General features: G+C 38.7%; 1 protein-coding gene across 5 annotated transcripts in view; it reads left to right on the top strand.

Annotated features, from left to right (window-relative positions):
- LOC106094127 (adenylate cyclase type 9) overlaps positions 1-13701 on the top strand; it is a 364714-nt gene that overhangs the window by 302502 nt on the left and 48511 nt on the right. Inside the window, exons 1-2 of one of the 5 annotated variants that reach the window (XM_059367978.1) lie at positions 5246-5651; positions 5764-6061. The exons of 3 other annotated variants lie outside the window; for them this stretch is intronic. The gene's annotated coding sequence lies outside the window, so the exon portion shown is untranslated. Of the gene's footprint in view, positions 1-5245; positions 6062-13701 lie in introns of those variants that run through there. One more of the 5 variants, XM_059367977.1, reaches the window with a different exon arrangement.

The raw sequence follows: 13701 nt of genomic DNA, 5'->3' as shown, positions 1-13701 counted from the left end.
GAAACGTATTTGATATCCAATTGTCGGACCAAGTGTTAGGATGACCACCCCATCCCCTTAAAACATCTTTAAATCGGACATATTTACCGACCATAGCAATATGGGACTCAAATGAAAGGTATTGGGTTGCCCAAAAAGTAATTGCGGATTTTTTCAAAGAAAGTAAATGCATTTTTAATAAAACTTAGAATGAACTTTAATCAAAAATACTTTTTTTACCCTTTTTTTCTAAAGCAAGCTAAAAGTAACGGCTGATAACTGACAGAAGAAAGAATGCAATTACAGAGTCACAAGCTGTGAAAAAAATTATCAACGCCGACTATAAGAAAAATCCGCAATTACTTTTTGGGCAACCCAATATTTGCAAGTAAAATACGAATCTGATATCCAAATGTGGGACCAAGTTTCTGGGAATCTACCCCTTCCCCAAAACACCCCCCAAACAGGAATTATTTACTGACCATGGCAATATGGGGCGTAAAGAAATGGTATTCGAGTGTAGACGAATCTGATATCCAAATGTGGGACCAAGTGTTTCGGGGCCGCCACTCCCAAGAATACCCCCAAAGAGGACAAATTTATGACCATAGCAATATGAGGCTCAAATGAAAGATCTTTGGGAGGAAAGCACGAATTTGATATCCATATTAGGGAAAAAGTATCTATGGCGCCACCCAAACCCCAGCCCCATAACACCACCCATATAGGACGTATTTCCTGACCATTCCAATATGGGGCTGTAATAAAAGGTATTTTAGAGTAGGACACGAATCTGATACATATTTTCAGGGCCAAGTCACTGAACAGCGGGGGGAGGCCCCAAAACACCCCCAAACCGGTCATGTTTGTCGACCATGGAAATATGGGGCTCAAATGAAAGGTATTTGGGAGTAGATCACTAATCTGAAAACAACATTCGGGATCAACTGCCTAGGGGTCGTCCCACCCCCAAAACAACCCCTAAATAAGATTTATTTGCCAACCATGGCAATTTGGGTCTTAAAGGGAGTGGATCTGGATATTGATATCTTTAAGGACCCATACCCCAAACCGCAAATATTTGCTGACTTTTGTAATAAGGGGTTTGAATGTAAAGTATTTGAGATTAGAAAGCGAATTTGATATCTAATTTTGAGGCCAATGGCAATATGGGGTCCAAATAAATGATATTTGAGAGTAGAGCACGATGCTGATATATTTTCAGGGCTAAGTGTTTGGGGGACCACCCCTCTCCCCAAAACATCCCTAAATCGGGCATATTTACCGACCACATCAATGTGGGGCTCAAATGAAAGCTATTGGGGAGAAGAGTACGAAATTGATACCCACTTTCGGGAACAATTTTCTGGGGGTCTAACCCTTCTGCAAAACACCCCACAAATAGCAATTTTTTACTGTCCGTCTCAATATGGAGCTCAAATAAGGGTATTTGGGAGTAGAATAGGAATCTGATGGGCATATGTGGGACCATTTTTTTGGGGCACCGCCAAAACAACCCTTCAAAGAGTACAAATTTTGGGGCCAAGTGTTTAAGGAAGCCTCATTCCATAAGCTTCCCCTTGAACCAATGGCAATATGGGGTGTTAATAAATGGCAATTGGGGTGTAAATAAATGGCAATTGGGGTGTAAATAAATGGCAATTTTGGGGCCAAGTATTTGAGGAAGCCTTATCCCATAAACTCCCCTTGAACCAATGGCAATATGGGGTGTAAATAAATGGCAATTGAGAGAAGAGCACGATGCTGATATTTTTTCCAGGGCCAAGAGTCTAGGGGACAACCTCAACCCTGAAAATACCTCTAAATCAGACATCATGACAATATCGATCTGAAATAAAGACTTTTAAGAATGGAGTATATCTAAAATCCAAATGTTAACGACCCTAAACCCTCCGAGCGAATTCATAGATCAATAATGATCATGTAGGATGCAGATTAAGGCATTTATATTGTTATACTAATAGTGAAGCCATATATTGGGTTGCCCAAAAAGTAATTGCGGATTTTTCATATAGTCGGCATTTTTTCACATCTTGTGACTCTGTGATTGCATTCTTTCTTCTGTCAGTTATCAGTTGTTACTTTTAGCTTGCTTTAGAAAAAAAGTATATTTGATTAAAGTTCATTCTAAGTTTAATTAAAAATGCATTTACTTTCTTTTAAAAAATCCGCAATTACTTTTTGGGCAACCCAATACATATCCTTTCTTGCACAGCATGGTATTTCATTTAAAGCTCTTTAATTATAGAAAATTAATATTCCAAGGATAATTTTGTTCCATATAAAGTAAAAGAAGGCGCAGCGGAGTGGGCCCCTTTGGGCTAGTTTGATATAAAACCAGCAGACAATGTTTGCTTAGATCAGCAAACTTTTTTTTTTATACCCTCCACCATAGGATGGGGTATACTAATTTCGTCATTCTGTTTGTCACATCTCCAAATATGCGTCTGAGACCCCATAAAGTATAAATATTCTCGATTGTCATGTTATTTTAAGTCGAACTAGCCATGTCCGTCCGTCTGTCCGTCCGTCCGTCCGTCCGTCCGTCTGTCTGTCGAAAGCACGCTAACTTTCAAAGAAGTAAAGCTAGCCGCTTGAAATTTTGCACAAATACTTCTTATTTGTGTAGGTCGGTTGGGATTGTAAATGGGTTATATCGGTCCACGTTTTGATATAGCTGCCATATAAACCGATCTGGGATCTTGACTTCTTGAGCCACTAAAGGGTGCAATTGTAATCCTATTTGGCTGAAATTTTGCATGAGGTGTTTTGCTATGACTTCCAACAACTCTGCTAAGAATAGTTCAAATCGGTCCATAACCTGATATAGCTGCCATATAAACCGATCTGGGGTCTTGACTTTTTGAGCCACTAGAGGACGCAATTATTATTCGATTTGGCTGAAATTTCGCCCGACTTGTTTGCTATGACTTTCAACAACAGTGTGGAACGATATTTCAAATCGGTCCATAATCTGATATAGCTGCCTTATAGACCGATCTCCAATTGTAATCCTATTTGGCTGAAATTTTGCATGAGGTGTTTTGCTATGACTTCCAACAACTGTGTTAAGAATAGTTCAAATCGGTCCATAACCTGATTTAGCTGCCATATAAACCGATCTGGGGTCTTGACTTCTTGAGCCACTAGAGGACGCAATTATTATTCGATTTGGCTGAAATTTCGCCCGACTTGTTTAGTTATAACTTTCAACAACTTTGCTAAGAATATTTCAAATCGGTCTATAACCTGATATAGCTGCCTTATAAACCGATCTGGGATCTTGACTTCTTGAGCCACTAGAGGGCGCAATTATTATCCGATTTAGCTGAAATTTTGCATGAGGTGTTTTGCTATGACTTCCAACAACTCTACTAAGAATAGTTCAAATCGGTCCATAACCTGATTTAGCTGCCATATAAACCGATCTGGGGTCTTGACTTCTTGAGCCACTAGAGGACGCAATTATTATTCGATTTGGCTGAAATTTCGCACGACTCGTTTTGTTATGACTTTCAACAACTTTGCTAAGAATAATTCAAATCGGTCCATAACCTAATATAACTGCCTTATAGACCGATCTGGGGTCTTGACTTCTTGAGCCACTAGAGGGTGCAATTGTAATCATATTTGGCTGAAATTTTGCATGAGGTGTTTTGCTATGACTTCCAACTAATCTGCTAAGAATAGTTCAAATCGGTCCATAACCTGATATAGCTGCCATATAAACCGATCTGGGGCCTTGACTTCTTGAGCCACTAGAGGACGCAATTATTATTCGATTTGGCTGAAATTTCGCCGGACTTGTTTTGCTATGGCTTTCAACAACTTTGCTAAGAATAGTTCAAATCGGTCCATAACCTAATATAGCTGCCTTACAGACCGACCTGGGGTCTTGACTTCTTGAGCCACTAGAGGGCGCAATTATTATCCGATTTAGCTGAAATTTAGCATGAGGTGTTTTGCTATGACTTTTAACAACTCTGCTAAGAATAGTTCAAATCGGTCCATAACCTAATATAGCTGCCTTATAGACCGATCTGGAGTCTTGACTTCTTGAGCCACTAGAGGGTGCAATTGTAATCCTATTTGGCTGAAATTTTGCAAGAGGTGTTTTGCTATGACTTCCAACTACTCTGCTAAGAATAGTTCAAATCGGTCCATAACCTGATATAGCTGCCTTATAAACCGATCTGGGATCTTGACTTCTTGAGCCTCTAAAGGGTGCAAGTATTATCCGATTTGACTGAAATTTTGTACAGTGGCTTCTCTCATGATTTTTAACATATATGTCGAATATGGCATGAATCGGTTCATAACCTAATACAGCTCCCCTATAAACTGAATTCCCTTTCTTACTTCTTCAGCCCCTAAAGTGCACAATTCTTACTAGAGTTGGCTCACTATGGTCTCCAATATTCAGTTCAATAATGGTCCGAAATGAACCACAACTTAGTATTGTTCCAATAACATAGCAATTATTTTCTTTTATCCTTTGTTTGCCTAAAAAGAGACAGAGCTCGACAAATGCGATCCATGGTGGAGGGTATATAAGATTCGGCCCGGCCGAACTTAGCACGCTTTTATTTGTTTGATATTAAATCAGCAGACAATGTTTGCTGACATCAGCAAACTTCTTTGTTCTTTGGACCAGGTCGAACTCAGTGCCTTTTAATTTGTTATATTCCAAAAATAGTTTTAACCTTAAACATAGTAAAGCCATTATAGCTTAGATTTATAGCCATATCTACATTGTTTCCCATTCTTCAAGATAATCAACGTAATAATGATAAATAACCGGCTATGCGGGTCTAAACAAATTAACGAAATACAACGAAACTCTACTCGAAATCCAACCAAACCACAGCAAACACTTTACGACCATTACCCATCCAACCATGGGTAGAGGGCTCTAATAAACATAGCACGAGTTCTACGATATTTAATGTTATAATTAAACGAGGACAGAAAATTTCTCATAACAATAATTTCTCAACAAACAAAATCACAGTGTAAATAGCAAAAAAAAAAAAAAAAAAACCTTTAGAATAGTCTTACTGAGGTCTTACTTGTGAGATAGAGAGAGAGAAAGAGCAAGGGAGAGAGCGAAGAAATGGCGAGAGGGCATTGGAGACCACCGCAACAGAAATCAAAACAAATTGAAATCAGTTAGCAGTAGCGTCGTCTAAGCCTTAAACATAACAACGTACGAGAAACAGTTCCGTGATTTTCCTCAAACAGAGCACATAAGAAGGCAAGAGTGCAAACGGAATGAAACTCCTAGAAGTTGGCTCGGCAACCAACAAACATTTCAACAGTTAAAGTGTTTGTCGTCTGTAACGTGTGTGTGTGTGTGTGTCACATCCCATCATTGACTTTTCATTTTGACAAATTATGGTGTTTTTGTTTTTTTTTTTTTTGGGAGACAAGTGAAAGTTGAATTGCAAAAGAAACCCCAACTCTTTTTTGGGGAAAAAATGAAGAATTTAAGGGTGAAAGAAAAGCTTAACAAAATCTTGCCATATGCCAATTTAACAGTGAAGTGAAGAAAATTAAAGTGCATTGGCATGTCATGTCGTGTCAATTCTTAATTTGTGTGTTACCCACGCTTATGTGCTTGCGTTACGATATACCGCCGTCGCTATCTGTCGGTAGGCACAACAAATAAACGCCCCAAAACATGCCACTTGGAAATTAATTTCTGTCCATTTTTATTATTTGGTGTAATAACTTGTGTGTTTTTTTTTTTTTTGTTTTTCGGAGGCCCTATTAAGCACGTGTTTGCTTTTATTGTCGTTGGCTCTTGGTGTCGTTGTTGTTTCTGTCCAAAATAAATAATTTGCTACCGCAAAAAAAAACACAAATAACAACAACAAAAAGAACAAGAGAAAACAAGAAAGTTGTAAAGTGAATTATCATTGCGTGTTGTCTAATCGAAGAACATAAAAAGAAGCAAAAAAAAAAACAATAACAACAACAAAAACAGCGAAGACCCTCAAACAGAACACTGATACAAAAATGGCTTTCTTAAGTAGCAGCTACCGTATTACACTACAAATGGGTATGTTAATGCTTCCTGAGATACATCCCCCCTCCTCCTACTCTATTTATTTATTCTTTGTGGTTGTTGCTGTTGGTATTGCTTCTTTTTTTTTTGTCTTATTTATAATTTGTTTGGAGTAAATAATTTGTTTGTCTTTCTTTGTGGTCGTCTCCAGGCATAAAGTGCCGGTTTTGTCAATGATATTGAACTGGCATATAATTGGTGAGAATGTCAAAGTTGTCAACTAAACTATTGGCACTTACTTAGGGAATTTGAACAAATGTGAAAAAATGGTTTTCTTAGAGAAATGCGACGGATTTTTCAATATCGGAAAATTTGTAGGAAAAATCATCAAAAAATGTGTATAGTCAAAGTTTGTCAGCACGATTTTAAAATATTATTAGAATATAACCAACTACCTTTATGGACGATATCTGAGATCAGCATTAGCACCAAAGACCCCTGTTAAATGCTTGGATATTTAAGAATCACACAAGCTCTCGCCAAGTGTTGCCAAATAGAAAAATCTTGGAAGTATTTCGAGAACATCCTTTCTACTCAACAACCATGGAACGTATTGTGGACTTTAGGTGCTGAAGAAGTAAAATAGGGAGATCGGTTTATAGGGGAGCTGCATTAGGCTATAAGCCGATTCATGCCATTTTCGAAAGGTACGTTAAAAGTCATAAGAGAAGCCGTTGTACCAAATTTCAGCTAAATCGGATAATAATTGCGCCCTCTAGTGGCTCAAGAAGTCAAGACCCCAGATCGGTTTATATGGAAGCTATATCAGGTTATGCACCGATTTGAACTATTCTTAGCACAGTTGTTGAAAGTCATAAAAAAACACCTCAAGCTAAATTTCAGCCAAATCAGATAATAATTGTGCCCTCTAGCGGCTCAAGAAGTCAAGATCCCAAATCGGTTTATATGCCAGCTGTATCAAAATGTGGACCGATATAGCCCATTTACAATCCCAACCGACCTACACTAATAAGAAGTATTTGTGCAAAATTTCAAGCGGATAGCCTTGCTCCTTAGAAAGTTAACGTGCTTTCGCCAGACAGACGGACAGACGGACGGCTAGTTCCACATAATATGTCATGACGATCAAGAATATATATACTTTATGGGCGCTTAGACGAATATTTCGAGGAGCTACAAACAGAATGACGAAATTAGTATACACCCAACCCATGATAGAGGGTATAAAAATGGCACGGGGTGCATTTTATCGCCACTCCCATGGGTGACCACCACAAATGACCTATTACGGATGTTGACTGAGGAGGGATTTGAACCCGTCTGCTACGCAAACGATGTTATACGAGCTATGCAGAAGGGCCGAAAGGATATTGCATATGGCATATGACTGGGCTAGATCCAGAGGTCTCAATGTTAACCCAGAGAAGACTGAAATATGCCTGTTCACGAGGAAGACAAAGGTGGGCCAATTTAACGCACCATGTTTCCTCAATAAGACGATTTCGATATCTGACAAGGTTAAATACTTGGGTGTGATCTTGGACAGGAAACTGAATTGAAAGTGTTACATTCAGGAGCGTGCTGATAAAGCTCACAGATGTTAGGCACTATGTAGACGGGCCGTAGGCTCGAAATGGGCCCTGAATCCTAGGATAGTCCACTGGCTCTACAGGAGCGTGATTAGACCAATACTTACTTACGCCTCAGTAGTTTGGTGGACTGCTATGGAGAAAAAATGCAACATAAGGACCATACAACAGGTTCGGAAAACATGTTGTCTTGGCATAGGCGGAGCGATGAGGACCACGCCCTCAATGGTACTGGAGACTATTCTAGATATCCGACTCATTGACATACAAATTAGGTGTGAGGCAGCCATTGCGGCTATGAGACTTAAGGCGATGGGAGAATGGATTGAGGATGGCAGCAGCTCATACCATCGCGGTATAATCGAGACGACGATAGGAAACCTGGAAGGAAGGGAAGAGGTATCCGCTTTTTATGGGATTTAGACCCAAAATTTTAAGGACGGTCTATATCTAAATATAGTCCGATCTGAACCATATTCAGGTCGGATGTCGGAAGGCTAAAAACAACTCACTGCTTCAATTTTCAGCAAAATCGGGTAATAAATCAAACTTTTATGGGCTTCAGATCCTAAATGGGGCGATCGGTCTATATGACAGTTCCAGTTCTATACACAGTTCCATCTAAACCATTTTTGGGTCCGATGTAGGGAGGCTTAAAAGAACTCACTGTTTCAAATTTCAGCGAAATCGGGTAATAAAATATAAAGCTATTATGGGCTTGAGACTCTTTATCGGCAGATCGGTTTATATAGCAGCTATATCCAAATAAGGTCCGATCTGGCCTGTTCTAGAACTTTACCTGTGTGCAGCAAAAAGACGTATCTGTGCCAAATTTCAGCTTAATTTCTGAAGGCTGTAGAGTGATTACAGCCAACAGACCGCATCGGCATACTCCACTCGACTGACCCAACTGTTTGATCAAAGCACTCCTTGTTCTGATGATATATTGGCGCAGTGGCAAACTATTGCCCACTCCATGAAAAATGCCGCGAAATCCGTACTTGGGTACCCGAAGCCTCTCCCATGAAACCAATGGTACGACCAAGAGTGTCGAGATGCTACTGAAGCCAAGAATGCGACACATAGAGCAACCCTGCAATCAGCAGCAACACGCCAGGTGAAGGAGAGGCATCGGGGGAAAATGAGAGAGGAGAAACGTCTATTCGGCAGAAAGGAAATGGTATGACGTGAGTGTGAGCGAATTGAGAGGTACAGGAGTCAGAATGAAGTTCGGAAATTCTATCAAAGAATTAAACATCAAACTGATGACTTTGGTGCAGGCACATCTTCCTGCAGAGACAATGAAGGATTGCATGCTGAGGATGTGGTAAGAACATTTTACACAACTGCTTGTGGCCGACGTTGGTGGCAAAAAGAACCAATCAATGATGATGGTATAGAATGGTTGCCTCCTAGTCAGAATGAGTTCCAAGTAGCAGTGACCCGACTAAAGAATAACAAGGCAGCAGGAATCGACTGGTTAACCGCTGAATTATTTAAGACCGGAGGCTACATGCTGAAAGAATCGAAAGAGAGTCAGTGAAAGTAGGTCTGGCAATAAATGAAGACAAGACGAAATGGATGGTTTCAACTCCCAAAACGCTTTGTATAACCGAGCAGATAAAGAAAATGTAGAAAATTGGGAACCACAACTTTGAGACAGTCGGTAACTTTATCTACCTCGGCACCGCCGTAACCGAAGGGAATGACACCTGTTTAGAGAATAAGCGAAGAATAAAACTGGCAAAAAGATGCTACTTTGGACTAAGTAAGCAGCTTAGAAACAATGCCACCTCTCGACAGACGAAGATTACACTATACAAGACACTGATACTACCTGTGCTGTTATATGATTGTGAAGCATGGGTACTTGCGAAAGCAGATGAGGCAGTGCTTGGAATATTTGAGAGAAAGATTCTTCGTAAAATATATGGACCAGTTTGCGTTAATGGAGAACACAGGCTGTATGACGAAGATAGCATAGTTACACGCATCAAAATACAAGGGCTGCGTTGGCTAGACCATGTTGTCGGAATGGATGAAGAAGCTCCAGCAAAGAAGTCTTTTGAAGGCAAACACGGTGGTACAAACCAAACCGGAAAGACCAAAAGCCCGATGGAAAGATCAAGTGGTGGGACACACCTCAAAACTAGGTGTCGGAGATTTTAGAATGAGCGCAGAAGATCGAGGCGCTTGGAACGCTATTCTACGTTCGGTTAGTTGAACAAATATCCTGTCATAGCCAATTAAATTAAAGTAAAGTAAGAGTGATTACAACTTACGGACTGAGACACACGGACAACGTTAAATCGTCTGAGAATTTTACGACGATCCAAAATATATATACTATGTATGTTTGGAAATTGATATTTCGATGTATTGCAAACGGAGTGACTAAATGAATATACCCTCTATCCTATGGTGGTGGAAAAAAAAACGACAGACGGACTATCAGCACAGAAAGGATATGCGGACAGACGGACATGGCTTAACCAAGTCAGCAGGAATTTCTGAGTCCAACAACACATGTTATCACAGCCACAGTAGTGATGTAGGGTACAGTTTGTGGTATTGTAATAAATTCTACATAAATGTATGCTTAGTTTACCAATTTCATGCTAGGACCTCAAATACTCTACTGGATTCCTTAAAAACCACTACATCCAACTTTGGACGATGTGGCACCACGAATTATCGTTAACCATAATATTTCTTTTTTTTTTTTTTTTTTTTTTGATCAAAAGGAAAAGCGGTGGGATATGCGTTTCAAACAAAATGCTTTTTGTTTTTTTGGGACACTCTAATGTTTATAGCAGCCCTCGCATTTTCTTTCCATATTCCATTTCAGGGGCGCAAATCAAATAACCGATTTATATAATGATTTTCAATTTTATTTATTATTGTTGTTTTTACACAAATGTAGTTTTGTAATAAATCGTAAATCCTACATAAATGCTATAATGGTCACTCGGGTCATGAGTCCATGGTCATGTCAATTAACTATAATTCCCCCTTTTCCTGCTAATGGTATTACACCTAATTTTAAGGGATTTTTATAACCTACACCACCGCTGTGGTATTTGAGCATTTGTTTGCAACGCTAAGAAGGAGACCCCTAGGAGGCTAGACCCATTGATAAGTACAACGATGGACTCAGAATAACTTTCTGATTCGATTTCGCCATGTCCGTCTGTGAGACCATATATTCTGGTATAATCAAGGTACAGGTCGTATTTGTTGTCAAATCGTCACGAAATTTTACACATATCACTTTTTTGGTCCAAGGACTAACGCTATTGGATTTGAAAAAAAATCGGTTCAGATTCAGATATAGCCCCCATATATATGTATCGCCCGATTTGCACTTAAATGGCCGTAGTAGCTAAAATTTTTAACTGATATGCACCAAAATTGGCACAGATTGTTTTGTTACTGATCTTAACATTTGTGCAAGATTTTGTCAAAATCGGTTCAGATTTAGATATAGCTCCCATATATATGTATCGCCCAATTTGCTCTTAAATGGCCGTAATAGCTGTAATTTTCAACAAATCTGCGCAAAATTTGGCACGGATTGTTAAGTTACTGGTCTTCACCTATCTGCAAGATTTTATCAAAATCGGTTCAGATTTGCATATAGCTCTCATATATATGTATCACCCGATTTGCACTTAAATGGCCGTAGTACCTACAATTTTCAATGGATCTGCACAAAATTTAGCGTGAAGTGTTTCGTTACTGAATTTAACCAATCTGCAAGATTTTATCAATATCGGTTCAGATTTTGATATAGCTCTCATATATATTTATCGCCCGATTTGCACTAAAATGGCCGTAAAAACTACAATTTTCCACATATCTGCACACAATTGTGCACGGATTGTTTTGTTACTGATCTTAATATATCTACAAGATTTCATCAATGTCGGTTCAGTTTTGGATATAGCTCCCATATATATGTATCACCCGATTTGCACTTAAATGGCCGTAGTAACTACAATTTTCAACCGATCTGCTTAAAATTTGGCACGGATTGTTTTGTTACTGATCTTAACATATCTGCAAGATTTCATCAATGTCGGTTCAGATTTGGATATAGCTCCCATATATATGTATCGCCCGATATTCCCTAAAATGGCCGTAGTAGCTACAATTTTCAACTGATCTCCACACAATTTGCCACGGATTATTTTGTTAATGATCTTAACATAACTGCAAGATTTCATCAAAATCGGTTCAGATTTGGGTATAGCTCCCATATATATGCATCGCCCGATTTGTACTTAAATAGCCGTAGCAGCTACAATTTTCAACCGATCTGCATAAAATTTGGCACGGATTGTTTTGTTAATGATCTTAGCATAACTGCAAGATTTTATCAAAATCGGTTCAGATTTGGATATAGCTCCCATATATACGTAGCGCCCGATATTCCCTAAAATGGCCGTAGTAGCTACAATTTTCAACCGATCTGCACAAAATTTGGCATGAATTGTTTTGTTACTGATCTTAACATTTGTGCAAGATTTTGTCAAAATCGGTTAAGATTTGGATATAGCTCACATATATATGTATCGCCCGATATGCACTTAAATGGCCGTAGTAGCTACAATTTTTAAACGATCTGCATAAAATTTGGCACGGATTGTTTTGTTAATGATCTTAGCATAACTGCAAGATTTTATCAAAATCGGTTCAGATTTGGATATAGCTGCCATTATATGTATTGCCCGATATTCCCTAAAATGGCCGTAGTAACTACAATTTTCGACCGATCTGAACAAAATTTGGCATGAATTGTTTTGTTACTGATCTTAATATTTGTGCAAGATTTTGTCAAAATCGGTTCTGATTTGGGTATAGCTCCCATATATATTTATCGCCCGATTTGCACTTAAATGGCCGTAGTAGCTACAATTTCGAAACGATCTGCACACAATTTGTCACGGATTGTTTTGTTACTGATCTTAACATATCTGCAAGATTTCATCAAAATCGGTTCAGATTTGGGTATAGCTCCCATATATATGTATCGCCCGATTTGCACTTAAATGGCCGTAGTAACTACAATTTTCAACCGATCTGCACAAGATTTGGCATGAATTGTTCTGTTACTGGTCTTCATCTATCTGCAATATTTTGTCAAAATCGGTTCAGATTTGGGTATAGCTCCCATATATATGTATCGCCCGATATGCACTAAAATGGCCGTAGTACCTACAATTTTCAATCGATCTACACAAAATTTGGCATGGATTGTTCTGTTATTGGTCTTCACCTATCTGCAAGATTTTATCAAAATCGGTTCAGATTTACATATAGCTCCTATATATATGTATCGCCCGATTTGCATTTAAATGGTCGTAGTCACAAGCGATCAAACGATCTGTTTGAAAAAAGTCGGTGAAGATTTAGATTCAGCTCTCCTTGACATATATCTATTGCCCGAATTTATAATTGTAGATTACGTGTAGGGTATTATATAGTCGGCTCCGCCCAACTTTTGCCTTTCCTTAATGGTTGTTAATAAATAGTATCGTTATTTATGTAAATCGGTTAACAGACCTAAGAGCGAAGCTCAATGAAATGAAATGCACTGAAATCGATTTTTCATGGCATCCATTGGCTTTAAATCGACACTAACTGCTCGATTAGCATTTACAACCGCAATGGAAAATATTGTAGCAAATGGTGTGATAGTCTACAACTACTAGTAGTGAAATGAATAATTCCATTTTGTGTAATTGCCATCACATGAGACATCATTAGTTGAGGGAAAAAATATTTAGGTTTTTCCACTTGAAATGAAAATGGCTGTTGCCATTTAATAGGCCTACTGACATAAGGCAGACTACTACGAGTGCTACTACAATTTCCCCTATTCATTTTCATAGCTATTCATTTGTGGAAATTTAATGCCTTCTAACACCAGTTGGGGTATTCAAACATTTCCAATGGCAAAAACCATCACATCTCCATGGATATTATGGGGAAATTGTTAGCACAAACCAATTCCCCATGGTAGTTTTAGTTGTAGCCTTTTAATATTCAAGTAGAATAGAATGTTTGTATTGCATTCGCATG

The sequence above is a fragment of the Stomoxys calcitrans genome, chromosome 4 (genome assembly GCF_963082655.1).
Source record: "Stomoxys calcitrans chromosome 4, idStoCalc2.1, whole genome shotgun sequence".
Classification (NCBI taxonomy): Eukaryota; Metazoa; Arthropoda; class Insecta; order Diptera; family Muscidae; genus Stomoxys; species Stomoxys calcitrans.
The sequence above is the reverse complement of the archived record's forward strand: the minus strand, read 5'-3'. Positions and strand labels throughout refer to the sequence as shown.